This window comes from Narcine bancroftii, chromosome 1, assembly GCF_036971445.1.
Source record: "Narcine bancroftii isolate sNarBan1 chromosome 1, sNarBan1.hap1, whole genome shotgun sequence".
Taxonomy (NCBI): Eukaryota; Metazoa; Chordata; class Chondrichthyes; order Torpediniformes; family Narcinidae; genus Narcine; species Narcine bancroftii.
In genome coordinates, this window is record NC_091469.1 from 207,209,917 (window position 1) to 207,225,640 (window position 15,724).

A 15,724-nucleotide genomic window follows, 5' to 3' on the forward strand; every position below is an offset into this window, starting at 1 on the left:
CCAGTCCCAGGACTAAAGATATTTCTCAGACTGGGCTCTTAGCACAGCTCAGGACAGTTACTCCATGTAAGCAATTCCACTTGCATCTTAATGTTCTTTTGCCGCTAATAACTGAATTTTATGATTTTTTTGTGCCTAGGTGCCAAATTGTCTCAGCATCTTTAAACTTCCTGAATTTTTGTGCTGCTCCTTCAGTCCTACCCCTTTTTAAAAAACCTTTTTGGCAGTAAATCAACACTGCTCCTTTATTATTCATCATTGAAAACTTACAGCTACAAGATCAGTTACAATTCAGGCTATTCACATAAAACATCAGTTACAAGTTGTAAGATTATTATCTCTGTTGATACTGTCAAACCCTTGGTGGGGGGGGGGGGCACCACCATACTAAGAGACCCTCCAAACTGTCCGTGAGGACTGAGTGCACTTTCTCTAGGGATTCATGGGTATTCAGGTGCCCTCAGCCTGAGCAAAATCCTCAACTGCCCACTGCTTGGACCATCTTGGCCAGGTCCAGTACCAGACTGACGAGGACAAACCTCAACTGACCTTCCATCCTCCGTACCAGTTGGCCAAAGATCAGGAGCATGGGGCTGAAATGCAACCCCTTCAAGCACGTGAGCAGGGGTTGCACCCTTGCGCACTCCATATCTCTGTGAAACACAATCACAACCAAGCCACTGAAGTGACTGATAGCTGGTGGGTCTGTGACTCATGACAGGACCCACCACCTTCATGTTTCATAGGAAAATAACAGATCTACCTTCAATTTTCACTCTCATTGTAATGGCTGGGATGCCAACGCTCCCCACCATTGTCTTAGTGCATTTTCCAACCATGAGAGTTGGAAACAAGTATTATGACTGCATTCTCAGCTTCCAGTGATGTGAAAGAATTCCTGGCTACAGGTGTTTCTAGCCCAGTGTGACTCCTGTATGGCCCAGGCTTTTTGGTCTGGCATATTTACAAAAAACAAACAAACTAGACCACAATAGTTAGTCCGCAATAGAAGAGGGCATGTCTCATGTTGCTTGAAGATGTGCTAATTCAGTCCTCTGCCTTCGCAGAGCACACCATCCCATGTTCCCCACAGCAAAATGAGCTTTGGAATCTAGATGGTGAGATAGAAGGGCGATGAACAGAAACCCCCAGATGCTACGCGAACTGGCTCCCAAACTCCTCGAAGAAGCTGAGGCTTCCAGGCCTTCGAGACATCATCGAAAAGGCATCAACATCTGACTGCCGAGCAAATCAGTGATGACCCTGTGGTGGAATCACTGTTGCTAAACTTTGACTAGCAAATTAGGCGAAACATAGTAGTTCCGTGGTGGAGTAAATCAACCCTGGCAAACTGCCAGCTAATTGCTTGAACTGCACAGTTGGGGACAGCAGAGCTTTACTCACAAACCCCACACTTCTTCTATACAAGGAGTCTGCCATAGTACTCCAACACCACACAGACAAAACCCTCTTTCAATTCAAACCACATTTCAGCCATTTAAAGCATTTATCTTCCTCTGTTTTCATGGTGATGCATACCATGACTTCCATAATATCATCCTCCCTTGGTCCCAACCTACCCGGCCGCATGGTGCTTGATGCCACCGCCACTCACCCCCTGCCCCGTCACTCCCCCCCCTGCCCCGTCACTCCCCCCCCTGCCCCGTCACTCCCCCCCCGCCCCGTCACTCCCCCCCCTGCCCCGTCACTCCCCCCCCCTGCCCCGTCACTCCCCCCCCTGCCCCGTCACTCCCCCCCTGCCCCGTCACTCCCCCCCTGCCCCGTCACTCCCCCCCTGCCCCGTCACTCCCCCCCTGCCCCGTCACTCCCCCCCTGCCCCGTCACTCCCCCCCTGCCCCGTCACTCCCCCCCTGCCCCGTCACTCCCCCCCTGCCCCGTCACTCCCCCCCTGCCCCGTCACTCCCCCCCTGCCCCGTCACTCCCCCCCTGCCCCGTCACTCCCCCCCCTGCCCCGTCACTCCCCCCCTGCCCCGTCACTCCCCCCCTGCCCCGTCACTCCCCCCCTGCCCCGTCACTCCCCCCCCGCCCCGTCACTCCCCCCCGCCCCGTCACTCCCCCCCGCCCCGTCACTCCCCCCCTGCCCCGTCACTCCCCCCCTGCCCCGTCACTCCCCCCCTGCCCCGTCACTCCCCCCCTGCCCCGTCACTCCCCCCCCTGCCCCGTCACTCCCCCCCTGCCCCGTCACTCCCCCCCTGCCCCGTCACTCCCCCCCCGCCCCGTCACTCCCCCCCCCGCCCCGTCACTCCCCCCCCGCCCCGTCACTCCCCCCCCGCCCCGTCACTCCCCCCCCTGCCCCGTCACTCCCCCCCCTGCCCCGTCACTCCCCCCCCTGCCCCGTCACTCCCCCCCCTGCCCCGTCACTCCCCCCCCTGCCCCGTCACTCCCCCCCCTGCCCCGTCACTCCCCCCCCTGCCCCATCACTCCCCCCCCTGCCCCGTCACTCCCCCCCCTGCCCGCTCTATCGCTCTCTCTCTCTCTGGAGGATCCTTCCAGATTCATTATCCTCTTCAGCTGCAGATGTTGTCCTCTCACAATTTTTAATCAAAGCCAAGTTAATAAGCTTTAAAGTTTCCTGTATGTCTATGTCGCTTTCTTATTAAATTCTATAAGTAGGAATTCATTCAGTCTAGTTTGTGAATTTGTTACCTTGAAGACTGTCTAACATTTACACAGCTCCTTCCATTGTTGCAGGGGACAGCCAATCCTGAGACAACCTGATCTGCAAAAAACCACGTTACTCCGGCTTTCTGTTTATTAAATATTGATTTATTCTCTATCAGTTCAGTTTCAGTTCTCATCACATAATGGGCCTTGAATGAAGAAAATCAGATATCAGTTGTGAAAATTGTTGACAATCTGAAAGTGACAGATTTCACCACATGAACATTCAGCCACTGAGGGTCAATCTGGGGCATGTCCTAGCTCTTTACATTTTGTATTAAGATCAGTCAGTCTTTGAAAACAGATCACATCCTGCTAATGTTGTCTGTGTCAGTCCTGGACTCGGCCTGAATCTGCCGGAGCTCCCCTTTGCCTCTCATCGCATGTATTTGTGGGATGAAGCCTCTGTTCTGAGGAGCAGACTGTCCCTGTGTCCAATGGTTTCCTTTTCTGGGTGTTTGACATTTTAGCTCTCCTTGTGCTTCCACTTTCCAGGAGGACTTGTGTATTTGCATCCCATCATGTATGTAGCCCTGATGACGTACATCAGTTGCTATTTATCCATTTCTTGGTATTATACCATTATTGCCATTCAAATACCATTTCTTGGTATTTTCCATTGAAAATCTCTTGCATCCCCGATATCAAACAGTTGTGTGGCTAGTATTAGGAGACTATCCATCTGTTGGGAGAAAAATCAAGACCAGAGAAGTGCCCAGATTGGGCTGCGATTAGCATGCATTTCCAAGGAGCATTGACTGTCTCATGCAACAGGGGCCTTTGTCAATTTTATGTGGCAATAATCAGTTTGGTGGCCATAAATCAAATACTTTAGCTAGTAGTCTGCCTGGTGTAGGAGTTTTTTGCTTGCATTTCTACAACTATTAAAGAAAAAAAAGTTAATTCATAAACCTTGTAACACTAGCAAAAGTCATGTTCACTCCTTAAAACTGTAGCTTTGTTTTAACCAACCAGTCTTTGAGTGAGTTAATGTGAACTCTGACCTCCCCATCTCTGCAAATTCTGAACAGAATCATATGCTCTTCAGTTTTGGGAGGTTTTCATTGCTGCTTGAGTTCAAGTTTATTGTCATTTGTACTAAGGTGGAGTCATCGAGGTTGTATTGCAGTCAGATATTTCGTGCATAGTACAAAAGTGCAGAGCTAAACATAGAAACATAGAAGATAGGAGCAGGAGTAGGTCATTCGACCCTTCAAGCCTGCTCCGCCATTCAACGAGATCATGGCTGATTTTAAAGTTCAGTACCCCGTACCTGCCTTCTCTCCGTAACCTTTAATACCCTTATACTGAAGAAATATATCTAATTCCCTCTTAAATATATTTAATGAACCTGCCTCTACTGCCCTCTGTGGCAATGAATTCCACAGATTCACCACCCTCTGGGTATAGAAATTCCTCCTCATCTCGGTCCTAAATGGTTTGCCTATTATCCTCAAACCATGGCCCCGGGTTCTGGATTTTCCCATCATTGGAAACATCCCATCTGCATCCATTCTGTCCAGTCCTGCCAGAATTTTATATATCTCTATGAGATCCCCTCTCAATCTTCTAAACTCCAGGGAGTACAATCCCAATTTGCGCAATCTTTCCTCATAAGTCATTCCTGCCATTCCAGGTATCAGCCTGGTGAATCGCCTCTGCACTCCCTCCATTGCAAGAACATCCTTCCTTAGATAAGGTGACCAAACCTGCACACAATACTCCAGGTGGGGTTCACCAAGGCCCTGTACAGCTGCAGTAAGGTATCCTTGTTCCTATACTCAAACCCTCTTGATATGAAAGCCAACATACCATTTGCCTTTTTAACCGCCTGCTGTACCTGATGCTCGCCTTCAGAGACTGATGTACAAGTACCCCTAGGTCTCTCTGCACTTCCCCATCTCTTAATCTATTGCCATTCAAATAGTAATCTGCCCTCCGGTTTGTATTACCAAAGTGGATAACCTCACATTGATCCACATTGTAGTGCATTTGCCATGTATCTGCCCAGTCCCTCAATTTATCCAAATCACACTGGAGCTTCCTGACCCCCTCTTCCATGCACACAACCCCTTCTAGCTTAGTGTCATCTGCAAATTTGGAGATATTACATCCAATCCCCTCATCCAGATCATTAATGTAAATTGTGAACAGCTGTGGTCCCAGAACAGATCCCTGTGGTACCCCACTGGTCACCGCCTGCCACTCAGAAAACGAGCCATTTATCCCAACTCTCTGTCTTCTACCTGCCAGCCAGTTCTCAATCCACATCAATACTTTGCCCCCAATCGCATGAGCCTTGATTTTGGAAGCCAGTCGTTTATGCGGGACCTTATCGAAGGCCTTTTGGAAGTCCAGGTACACCACATCCATTGGCTCTCCCCCATCTATTTTACCTGTCTCCATCTCAAAGAATTCCAATAGATTTGTCAAGCACGATTTACCTTTTGTAAATCCATGTTGACTCCGTCCGATCCCTTCTCTGCTAGTCATATGCTCCGCTATTACATCCTTAATAATGGATTCCATCATTTTGCCCACTACTGATGTAAGGCTCACCGGCCGATAATTCCCCGCTTTTTCTCTTCCCCCCTTTTTAAATAGTGGGGTAACATTAGCTACCCTCCAATCCATGGGTACTGATCCTGAGTCTATCGAGTTCAATTGCTATGGAGCAAAGGCAGCATAATTACTACTTAGAGTTCATTCAGGCATCTGATAATGGCAGTGAAGAAACTCTCCTTGAATCTAGTTGTTGGTGATTTTGTGTTAGAATCTTGCTGACGGGTTGAAGAGAGTGTGGCTGGGGTGGGAAGAGCCTCATTTGCTTAAAAAAAAACACAAGAATGAATAAGTTGAGTTATTCCACACCCTTTACAACAATCTGCCTTACTTTAACATTTAAAATTAATCAGTGATGTAAAATTAGAAATGAGAAATATGTTCCTTTCACCTGACCGGTTTTTGCATAAAGCTGAATTATCAAACTGTGTGAACTAAATATAACTAATCCTGTCACTAAACAAGCCACTGATGGTTGAAGTCCTGGTTTAGTTATTCAGTGAAGAAATATGAAATCAAAACATCTGTGCAGTTCAACTGTGGAAATGAATGCATGTCACCTTATGATCCTCCTTTAATTTGTGAACTGCTGTCTGAGAGGGCAGAGTTCTGCAGGACTTGGGGACTCCTTCAGACAGAGGGTGAGTAAATGGCTCTGCAATTTGGATTTGTAGAACCTGATTAAAAGATTAAAATTTCCAATCAAGCTAATGGATTAGCAGCGGAAACTTATTTCATAGAGGCATTTTTTTTTTCTCTCAGAATTCTCTTTAAGACTAGTGAAAATGGTCTTCAATATTTTAAAACTGACGTGGAGAGATTCTTGTAATGAAAGAGGGTGAACAATTACTGGTGTTGATGGACTTGAGATTACAGTCCTATTGGGGGAATAGGGTACAGGGTCAATGTGGCTGTTCCTAATTCGTATTGTGAGAAGAATGCAAGAGTCTCAGGCAGGGTGGGGGTGGGGGGGTGAAATTCAAAGTGTTTCAAGAGTTTAAAGTTAGGCAAGTGTTTTTCCAGAGTGGTAAATGGAACATTTGGGAGATGGTGGAAGCTCCTACCGTAATGACATTTAAGAGAGAATTTGGCAGGCACATGATCAGAGAGCAATACAGGCCCTCAGAGATTTCTTCCAATGATAACCATTCAAGAGCAACTCCAGAGGGGTTCACCACTCCTGTGCTCGAGTTTGCCTTTGCTATCTGATTGTGGAGTTATAATGGTCAAGCAACCATTATTATTCATTTTTTTGAATAACTGCGCTCCCAGAGTCATTGGAATTAACTGCTTCTTAAAGGACTCTTCCCTCATTGTGGCAGGTATCCAAGTGCTGGAAGTTGATTACTGTGTGAAGATGCTTTTGCCATCGATCCTCACAATGACATTTACTGGTTGGACTTCATTTCTATATTGCACTGATATGATTTTGTTGTAAGCAGTATTCCACAGTAATCTTGGCTGAGACATCTCCCATGCATCAATGTTTTATGGAGAGTGTCTTGCCAAATTAGAAAGCATCCAACTGTCCAGACTCATCATAACTGAAATAATTAGCCTCTGGTTGGATGGTTGTGAGTTTGAGAAATAGCAGCTGCGTTTGGTGCAATTTTCTGCCCTCTTCCCTGCCAAACCAAGCCAGAATGGAATAAGGTTTCCTGGCACCTGCTGTTATCAAGGTTAAAAGTTGGTGAATCCTGAGTTTGAAAAGGGACTTGAGGATCCATCAAGAGATTCATCCCAGATCAACATGACAAGATCTGGGGTGGCAGTATCAGAGGGATACCTGTACAAAGAAAGAGCCCCAGCAATCAAAGGCCTGGAACAGGGCCTGCCACTAATTGCACCATTAATATATTGAATTCTTCAGCTTTGAGGAACCCACTTCCCTTTAGTCCATTTCACTCTTCATGTCTTCCCGGGCAGTGAGTTGGGAGCCAGAATGAGAATGCAGAGAATAGGGTAGAAGGTCAAAAGCATGACGCTATATGCTCTGCGATTGTGAGGAAGGACAGGCAGGGGACAAAAAAGTTAGAGTTTGATATGTGTCTATTTCAATGCTAGGAGTATGAGGAATAAAGGGAACTCAGAGCATGGATCAGTATGTGGAACATGATGTTATCGACACAGATACTTGGCTGTAGGATTGGCTGATGCAGGTACTGGGTTTTAGGTGTTTTAAAAGGAATATGATGGGAGATTGAGGTGGGGGGGGGTGGGGGAAGTACCATTACTGATCAGGAATAGTTTCATGGGTATAGAAAGGGAAGAGGTTGTAAAGGGAGTGTCTATTGAGATGGTGTGGGTGGAAGTTTGAAATAGGAAGGAAGCAATCACTGTACTAGGAGTAGTCTACAGGCCCCCAAATAGTCTTTGGGACACTGAGCAGCAGATAAGCAGGGAGATTTTGGAACGGCATGGAAAATGCAGAGTTTATGGGAGGCTTCAACTTCCCTAATATTGACTGGCACTTCCAGACTGCAAGAGGGATAGTTAAGGCTGATGTGTTCAAGAAGGATTCCTGACGAGAAGAGAGGCCATACAGGATCTAATTCTGGGTAATGAGCCTGGTCAGGTGGCGGACCTCTTGGTGGGTGAGCACTTGCGTGAGAGTGACTACAATTCCCTGAGCTTTAGTATAGCTATGGATAAGACCAAAAGCAGACAAAATGGGAAGTGTTTAATTGGGGAAGGGAAAATTAAGATAGTATGAAGTAGAAACTAGCGAGAGTACATTAGAAAGAGATAGTCAAAAATGAAAGTACAGAAATAATGTGGAGGTAGTTTAGGGACCATTTGTGCTGGGTTCAGGATAGGTTTGTCCCAATGGGAAAGGGAAAAGATGGTAGGAAAAGGGAACCATAGTTGAAAAAACAGATGAGGGAGCTAGTCAAGAGGAAGAAGGAAGCATACATTAGATACAGGAAGCAGGAAACAGGAAGGGCTCATGACAAGTATATGGTAGCCAGGAAGGAGCTAATGAAAGGACTCAGGAGAGCTCAAAGGGGGCAAGAGCAGGCTTTGGCCTGTAGGATTAAGGAGAACCCCAATGTGTTCTATGCATATGTGAAGAACAGAAGAGTGACGAGAATGAAGGTGGGGCCATTAAAGGTTAAAGGAGGCAACATGTGCCTGGAGGGGGAGAAGTTTGGGGAGGTCCTAAATGAATACTTTGCTTCAATATTTACAAGAGAAAAGGACCTTGATCTGGATGAGGTCAGAATAGAACAGGCCTGTGTGCTGGACAATGTTGAGATTAAGGAAGCGGAAGTGTTGGATCATCTCAAAAACATTATGGTTGATGTCCCCGGGGCTGAATGCAATATACTCCAGGTTGGTGTGGGAAGTGAGGGAAGAGAAAGCTGGGGCAGTGGCTATGATCTTTGAGTGCTCTTTGGTCATGGGGGAGGTGCTGTGGGACTGGAGGATTGCAAATGTAGTCACTTTTTTTTTAAAAAAAAAAGGTAAGAGGGAGAATCCTGGGAATTATAGATTGGTAAGTCTTACGTCAGTGGTGTGAAAGCTATTGGAGGATTCTTAAGAATAGGATCTAGTGGAGTAGCAGAAGGATCTGTTATGGGACCCCTGCTCTTTGTGATTTTTATAAATAAGCTAGATGAAGAAGCGGAAGGATGGGTCGGTAAATGTGCGGATGATACAAAGGTTGGAGCAGTTGTGGATGGTCCTGAAGGTTGTTGTTGAAGGTTACAAGAGGTCATAGACAGGATGCAGAGTTGGGTGGAAAAGTGGCAGATGGAGTTCAATCCGGATAATTGTGAGGTTATGCATTTTGGAAGGACAGACCAAAAAGCTTAATACAGGGTTAATGGTCGGCTACTTAAGAGTGTGGATGAACAGGGGGACCTTGGGGTCTAAATCCATACATGCCTCAAGGTTGCCATGCAGGTTGATAGGATAGTTAAAGACATCAGGGGTATTTTTTTTTTACCCAGTGCCAGGGATGATGGTTGAGGCAGACGTTAAGGACATTGAAGAGACTCTTAGGCACATGGATGGAAGAAAAGTAGAGGATTACAGGATAGGGAAAGTTTAGTATATTTTAAGGAATATATGTGTCGGAACAGCATTGAGGGCCAAAGGGCCTGTATTGTGCTGTAGTGTTCGATGTTTACTCATACACTCCCTCTTCTTTCCACCTCCCATGTCCTCCCACCATATCCCCTCATGCACTGTTATTTTCAGCAGACCATCTCTGCCTTGGTTCTATCTATTTCCTCCCTTTGGTCCATCTCCTCCCTTCATTCTATCTATCTATCACCTCCCTTCAGCAGAAACATAGGAGACTGTAGACACTGGAATCTGAGGGCAAACCCAATCTGCTGGTGGAACTCAGTGCAACATCAGTGGGAGAGAAAATGGTTGACGTTTTGAGGTGGAATTCTTCATCAGGACTACTGATCATTGACTTCTTTTTCTCGCCAATGCTGTTGCTCCAACTGATAGTGCTGGCTTCCTTCCTTTCCAACCTGCCTCCACATTCCCTCTCCCCTTCCTGCTTGAGTCCATCTGCAAGCACCACCCTCTCCCTCCTCCACCTTGCTGCACTTGTCAGTCATTCTTTACCCATTCTCTGTCCACCTAATGACCCCTCTCCTAACTGTAATACTGTCTCCCTTCCCTCTCATTTCTGAAGCCAGGTCTCAACTCAAATTGTCAATTGATTATTTCCCTTCACAGATCCTCTGAGTTCCTCCAATAGTTAGATTTTAGCTCCAAATTCCAGCAACCTCTACAACTACAGGCCAGAGTAGAGGTTGCTGGCCTGGTCTGAGCAGAAGGCTTTGAGAGGTCTTATGCTCCCTCAAAGGCCATCTGTTCTCTGATCAGGTATGAATACTGTCACAATGTGGGTGAAGAGCAGTAAAGCTCAACTGGTGATTATTGCACAGAATGTTGGTCCAGTTGAACTGGCCATGTGACAGGAGTTCCTTATTACACTATCAAAGTCAAAGCCAGGGTTGGGTGTCCGGTTTACAGGGAGACTCTCAGTTGCCTCGCTTTTGTACATCAGTCCTGAGGACAATGAGATCTATCGATACTAGGCTGGTCCCAAATCTGTGGCTCGCCTTGCAAAACTGAAGAGGTCCAAAGCCAAGGAAACAGATCGATCCTGTCCATTGCACAGACCTTCTGAAAAATGGAGGGGCTGTTCTTTTATTCCTTCACATGCATATCAGTGAATGAAGCTTTCTGAAGTGACAAAGAATTCCCACCACAATAATCAACCAATAATATGTGACTGTAGATATCTGTTCTCATCCCAGGAAAGGACTTTTAAAAAGCGCACAGCGTGAATTAATCATCCACTTCATGTGTGCTGGTTATAACGCGGCATCAGAGCATGCAAAGCAGTTGACAATAATCCAGAGCCTGCAGGATGCAATGCAAAGCCAGCTGGTGATAGGCAGGAAATTGGATCTGACACATGGAAAATCCTGCCAAACCACCCCCCACTCCCACACTCCACCACACTTTCGTAGATAACCCCACACTCACGTGGTGTATCCTGCCAAACCTTCCCCCACCACACTCGCGTGGAGTATCCTGCCACCCCTCTCCCCACACTCACGTGGAGTATCCTGCCATCCCTCTCCCCGCACTCGCGTGGAGTATCCTGCCATCCCTCTCCCCGCACTCGCGTGGAGTATCCTGCCACCCCACTCCCCACACTCGCGTGGAGTATCCTGCCACCCCTCTCCCCACACTCGCGTGGAGTATCCTGCCACCCCTCTCACTCCAAAACTCACTGCCACGTTAACCAATGCAGGGTCAGAAAGTGGCAGTGTTTCCTGACAGCTATAGGGAAGGTGACCCCTTCAGCTCTAAGGTTTGATCTGGTAAATCTTCCATCTGAATCTACTTTCTTTATCATTCCATATTGCAATTGAAGTGAGGTTTTTAAACTTGCTTTCTATTAAGGCCAGTGGTTTTGGATGCAGAGAACAGCCTGATGATCAACTGCAGTGTTTGGTTAGGAACCTTTGTAGGCAATAATACTGAAAATGCAGAGGATCTGTGGTAAGATTTGCTGGTGTCCAGCCTTGGAGCACTGTTGCCTGATAATTAAACTGAAGCAACCTTTTCAGCTCCACTGCTACATTACCTGAAATCTTGGTAGCATTTTATTTCATGTCATCAGACGAAGAGGATATTTGTTGCCAACTGCCTGTGTCTTCTATAGATGTTGAGTGAATCCCCTGAATGTAGGCAAGCAGGAGCAGTTTGTATTATTTGTTGATATTACAGAGAAGAGAACCAAATTAAAAAAAGTTTAAAGCAAGTTGATCATTGTTTGCACAGACTTCTGTGAATGTCTTCTGATGCCTGTGACCCATTAGATGCCTTATTGAACTGAAGTCTGGTTGCCTCCACTGTGGATGTTGAAGATCCGGAAATCTGAGCCCCCTGGAGAAAATCCACGCGGACACGGGGAGAATGTAGAAACTCCTTAAAGACAGTATGGGATTCGAACTCTGGTCCCAATGACTGACACTATAAAGGCATTGTGCTAACCACTACACTGTGCCATCCCATCAGTTCTTGGATATTGATTGGTTCAGATTGGTTCCGTGTTTCTTCCATTGTATTACCAGATGCTCCTTTTGGCTGTTAATACTTTGAGAGGTCTGGAACGGGACAAAGGAAAGTGATGCATACCAGTAAGGAGGGTACTGGGTGTTTCATGTCAGTGGGCCCCAGCATTATGTGGGCTCATAACAAATATCACTCACTTCCCACACCCTGTCACATTTGAGGCTTTGGAGGGGGGAACTGTGCTAGTAAACCTTTAGTTTGAAACAGGTTGTAATGTTTCCAGTGCTAGAAACAAAGTTCTTTATGTTGGCAAATGTGCAGCCACCTGCTGTTGCATTTATTGATTAAGCTGGAACTATGGTAATAAAAATGTTGTATCCCATTAAATCACATCAATTGTGTGATGCATTATCTGGGAAGGTTCTGCTTTTCAGTTTCATTGTTAAGTTATAAAATTGTCCTGCACCATGTTGTGAATATTCCTGTGCATCAGAGCTTTTAAACAAGTATATTCCCATGGATTGTTGGAGGGTTCTGTGTCAGGATTATTTCTACCAATTAATATAAGGTGGTGCTAAGAACTAACTTTGCTTCTGAAATTGGGCTTAAAGAGGGCATAATGTGTGACTAGATCTTCGTGGGACCAATTACTTTGGGCACAGCTGCTCAATTTTATCAAGCAGGTCTTCCTCTTCTGGGCCAGGATTTCACTTTGGAATTTTTCTAAGATTAAAGTGTTGGGATTTGAAAAGGTGCAGAAGTATTCTGGGTACAAGGATGTACTGCCAGAGTCAGGGAGAGCAATGAAAAGAAATGGGGAAGCACTTGCGACTGTACTCTTAGGTGAGACGCCAGTGTGATTGAATTATTAAGATATTGAATTATTAAGATAGTAGTGGACAGGGCTGATTTGTCACTTTGATTGAGTGAAAGTGAATGGAATTGCATGCATTGGCTGGTGATATTTATCCATCCCTGTAAGCTGACCATGAGTCTACCTGGGTCCATCTGATATTAGGCATAGCATATTGTGCATGAAAAATGTCATGTTTCACCTTCAAAAGAAGGATTCACTGGATTTGGAAAGAAGAAACTTAAATATTGTTACATTAAAAAAATACTTTGAAAAATTCTCCATTTGCAACTAAAACTTGAAAGTTCGAATCGATGGTCACATGTGCCAAGATGTAATAAAAGAAGTTGATTTATGAGCGGACCAGTTAGAGATCTTATGCATAGTACGAATAAAAGTGCAGAGTTACAGAGAGAGATCGGCTGGAATGGGGCAAAGGCATCCTAATTTTGAGGTTCATTCAAGAGTCAGGTAACGAGGGAGGGGGAAATAAAATCATCCTTAAATCTGGTGGTGGGTGATCTTTCATGCATGAATCTTGCAAAGATTGCCACTGGTGCAGACCCAGGGGGCAGAGTCACAGAGCTTCCGCGGGGTCCAACCACCCAGTTCCACTGCTGTTTGTTCTGTACAGGCGTTAAATGGCCTGTAAATGGTGCTGAGGGTGGTTTATTTAAAAATCCTTCAACCACAGGGTCTGGCCCAAGATGACAGCACCAATAAACATCAGCAGCCACAAGGGGTTGCAGGCTCCAGGGAAGCAGAGGACTGGTGCAGGGCACCAGAACACGGGGAGACTATCCCTCCGCGCACTGGAGGAGGAGAAACAGAGGTGACGACTCATGGGATGGTGATTACCGCGGCAGACTAGAGAGGGATAATACTGCAGTCGAAGAAACACACAGGTGGTGGGCTGTTGGTGACTTGAGGTCAGGAACACACATATTTTCTCTCCTCCACTCCTCTATTAACTCTGGGACTGGTTCCCGCCCCCCTGAAAATCTAGTATAAACCTTTCCACAAGAATATTAGTCCCCTTCCAGTTCAGATGCAAACCGTTCCATTGGAACAGATCCCACCTTCCCTGGAAAAAAGCCCAATGAAACCTGAAGCCCTCCCTCCTGCAGCATGCCTTTAGCCACATGTTAAGCTGCATTATTCTCCTATTGCTATCCTCACTAACATATAGTGTGGGTAGCAATCCTGAGATCAACTCCCTGGAAGTCCTGTCCTTCAACCTAACACCTAACTCCCTGAACTCACCTTACAGGACCTCCTCACCCTTCCTATACTCTTCATTGGTCCTCACATGGACCATGACATTTGGCTGCTCATCCTCCCTCCTGAGAATGCCACGAACATGACCTGAGATACAGTACAACTTCAATTATCTGAAATCGGATTCTCCGAATTCCTCAGTTATCCAAAATCTTAAAAAATTCGGGTAAGCAAGGATATCCGTAACAAATCAGAAATTCTCATTTATCCAAAATTTTTTTTGGAGCCCAACTGACCAGGGACCTCGGGTTCTCGGCAGCAGTGGGGATCTCAAGCTCCTGTGCAGGAGCAGGACCCTCAGGCTCCTAGCACGTGGGGCCTTGGTAGGGAGGTTTTCGTGATCAGTGGTGGCCAGCATTTTTTTTTTGGTGAGAATTAAACATTAATGCTTAAGAACCCTTCCCTTGTTGTTTGTTGTTGTTTAAACATTGTTACAAGTGATTTGCCATTGCTACTGAGCTCTTTTTAGAAAATGACCGGTTCTCTGGGGAAAAAAAGTTTATCTGAAATAGGCCCAGTCACGACTAATCGGAGTTGTACTGTACCCCGGACCCTGACACCAGGGAGGCATCGTACCATCTGGGAATCTTGATCCCTTCCACAGAACCTCTTATCTGTCCCCCTGACTATGGAATCCACTATCTCCTATCACTACAGCTTGGCTGCCGTTCCAAAATGTGTATGACTACAGGAAAAAATATACACGATAAATAAAACCTGCCCTACCTGCTGAATCCTTTTGATCTTTAAATGGGTGGCTCTCACTTACTTCAACTCCTGCACCACCAGCTCAGCTCCTCCTGGCCGAAGCCTCACTACTCTCACTCAGACAATGACTGCTCTGCTACATTGTCCCTCACTTTTATAGTGATGCTTGGATCATCAAACTTCAATTGTTTCTTCCCCAGCTTCCCAACATGTCACAATGTCCAAGGATGCACTTGATTCGGTCCTGGAGATTTGTCTGTGTTTATGTGCATTAACATCTCCAGTATCTCCTTTTGTGTATGTATATTGATCAGCAAACCCCAAGACCTGGAACTTAACACGCCACTAGATTTCCTTATCTCCAGACCACAATCCGTGAGGATTTGTAAGAACATCTCCTCCACCAATCTTAATCGGTACCAGAGCACCACAGGGCTCTATTTTTAGCCCCCTGCTCCACTCACTTTACACCTATGACTGGGTGGCTCGGGTCAATAACAACACCATCTACAAATCTGCTGATAATACCACAGTAGAGGGTTGTATTTAAAAAAAAAGTGATGTGTCAACATACAGGTGGGAGATTGAAAACTTGGTTGAACCATCAACAAGTTCACACTCACTATCACCAAAACCATGGAGCTGACTGTTGACTTCAGGAAGGGAAAGCCAGAGGTGTACAATTCAGTGATCACTGGGTGATCAAAGGTGGAGAGGGTAAGCATATTTAAGTTCTTGGGAGTCACTATTTCAGAGGTTTTTTCCTGGATCCAACACACTAATTGCATCATGAAAGCACATCAGCACCTTTTCTTCCTCAGGAGTTTGCGGAGGTTTGGCCTGACCCTGGCAAGTTTCTACAGATGTGTGGTGGAATGTTTGCTGACCAGCTCTATCACGGTCTGGCATGGGGACACCAATGCCCATGAGTGAAAAGCACTGCAAAAAGTAGTGGGCATCATGGGTACAACCCTCCCCATCATTTAGAACATCTATAGGGAACACTGCTGTCGGAGAACATCAGCAATCAAGGATCCACACCACCCAGCACATGCTACATTCTCGCTGCTGCCATCAGGAAAGAGA

At 46.1% G+C, this 15,724-nt stretch overlaps 1 protein-coding gene across 1 annotated transcript in view; it reads left to right on the forward strand.

Annotated features, from left to right (window-relative positions):
- LOC138738769 (multiple epidermal growth factor-like domains protein 9) overlaps positions 1 to 15,724 on the forward strand; it is a 210,238-nt gene that overhangs the window by 63,487 nt on the left and 131,027 nt on the right. The window lies entirely within an intron of this gene.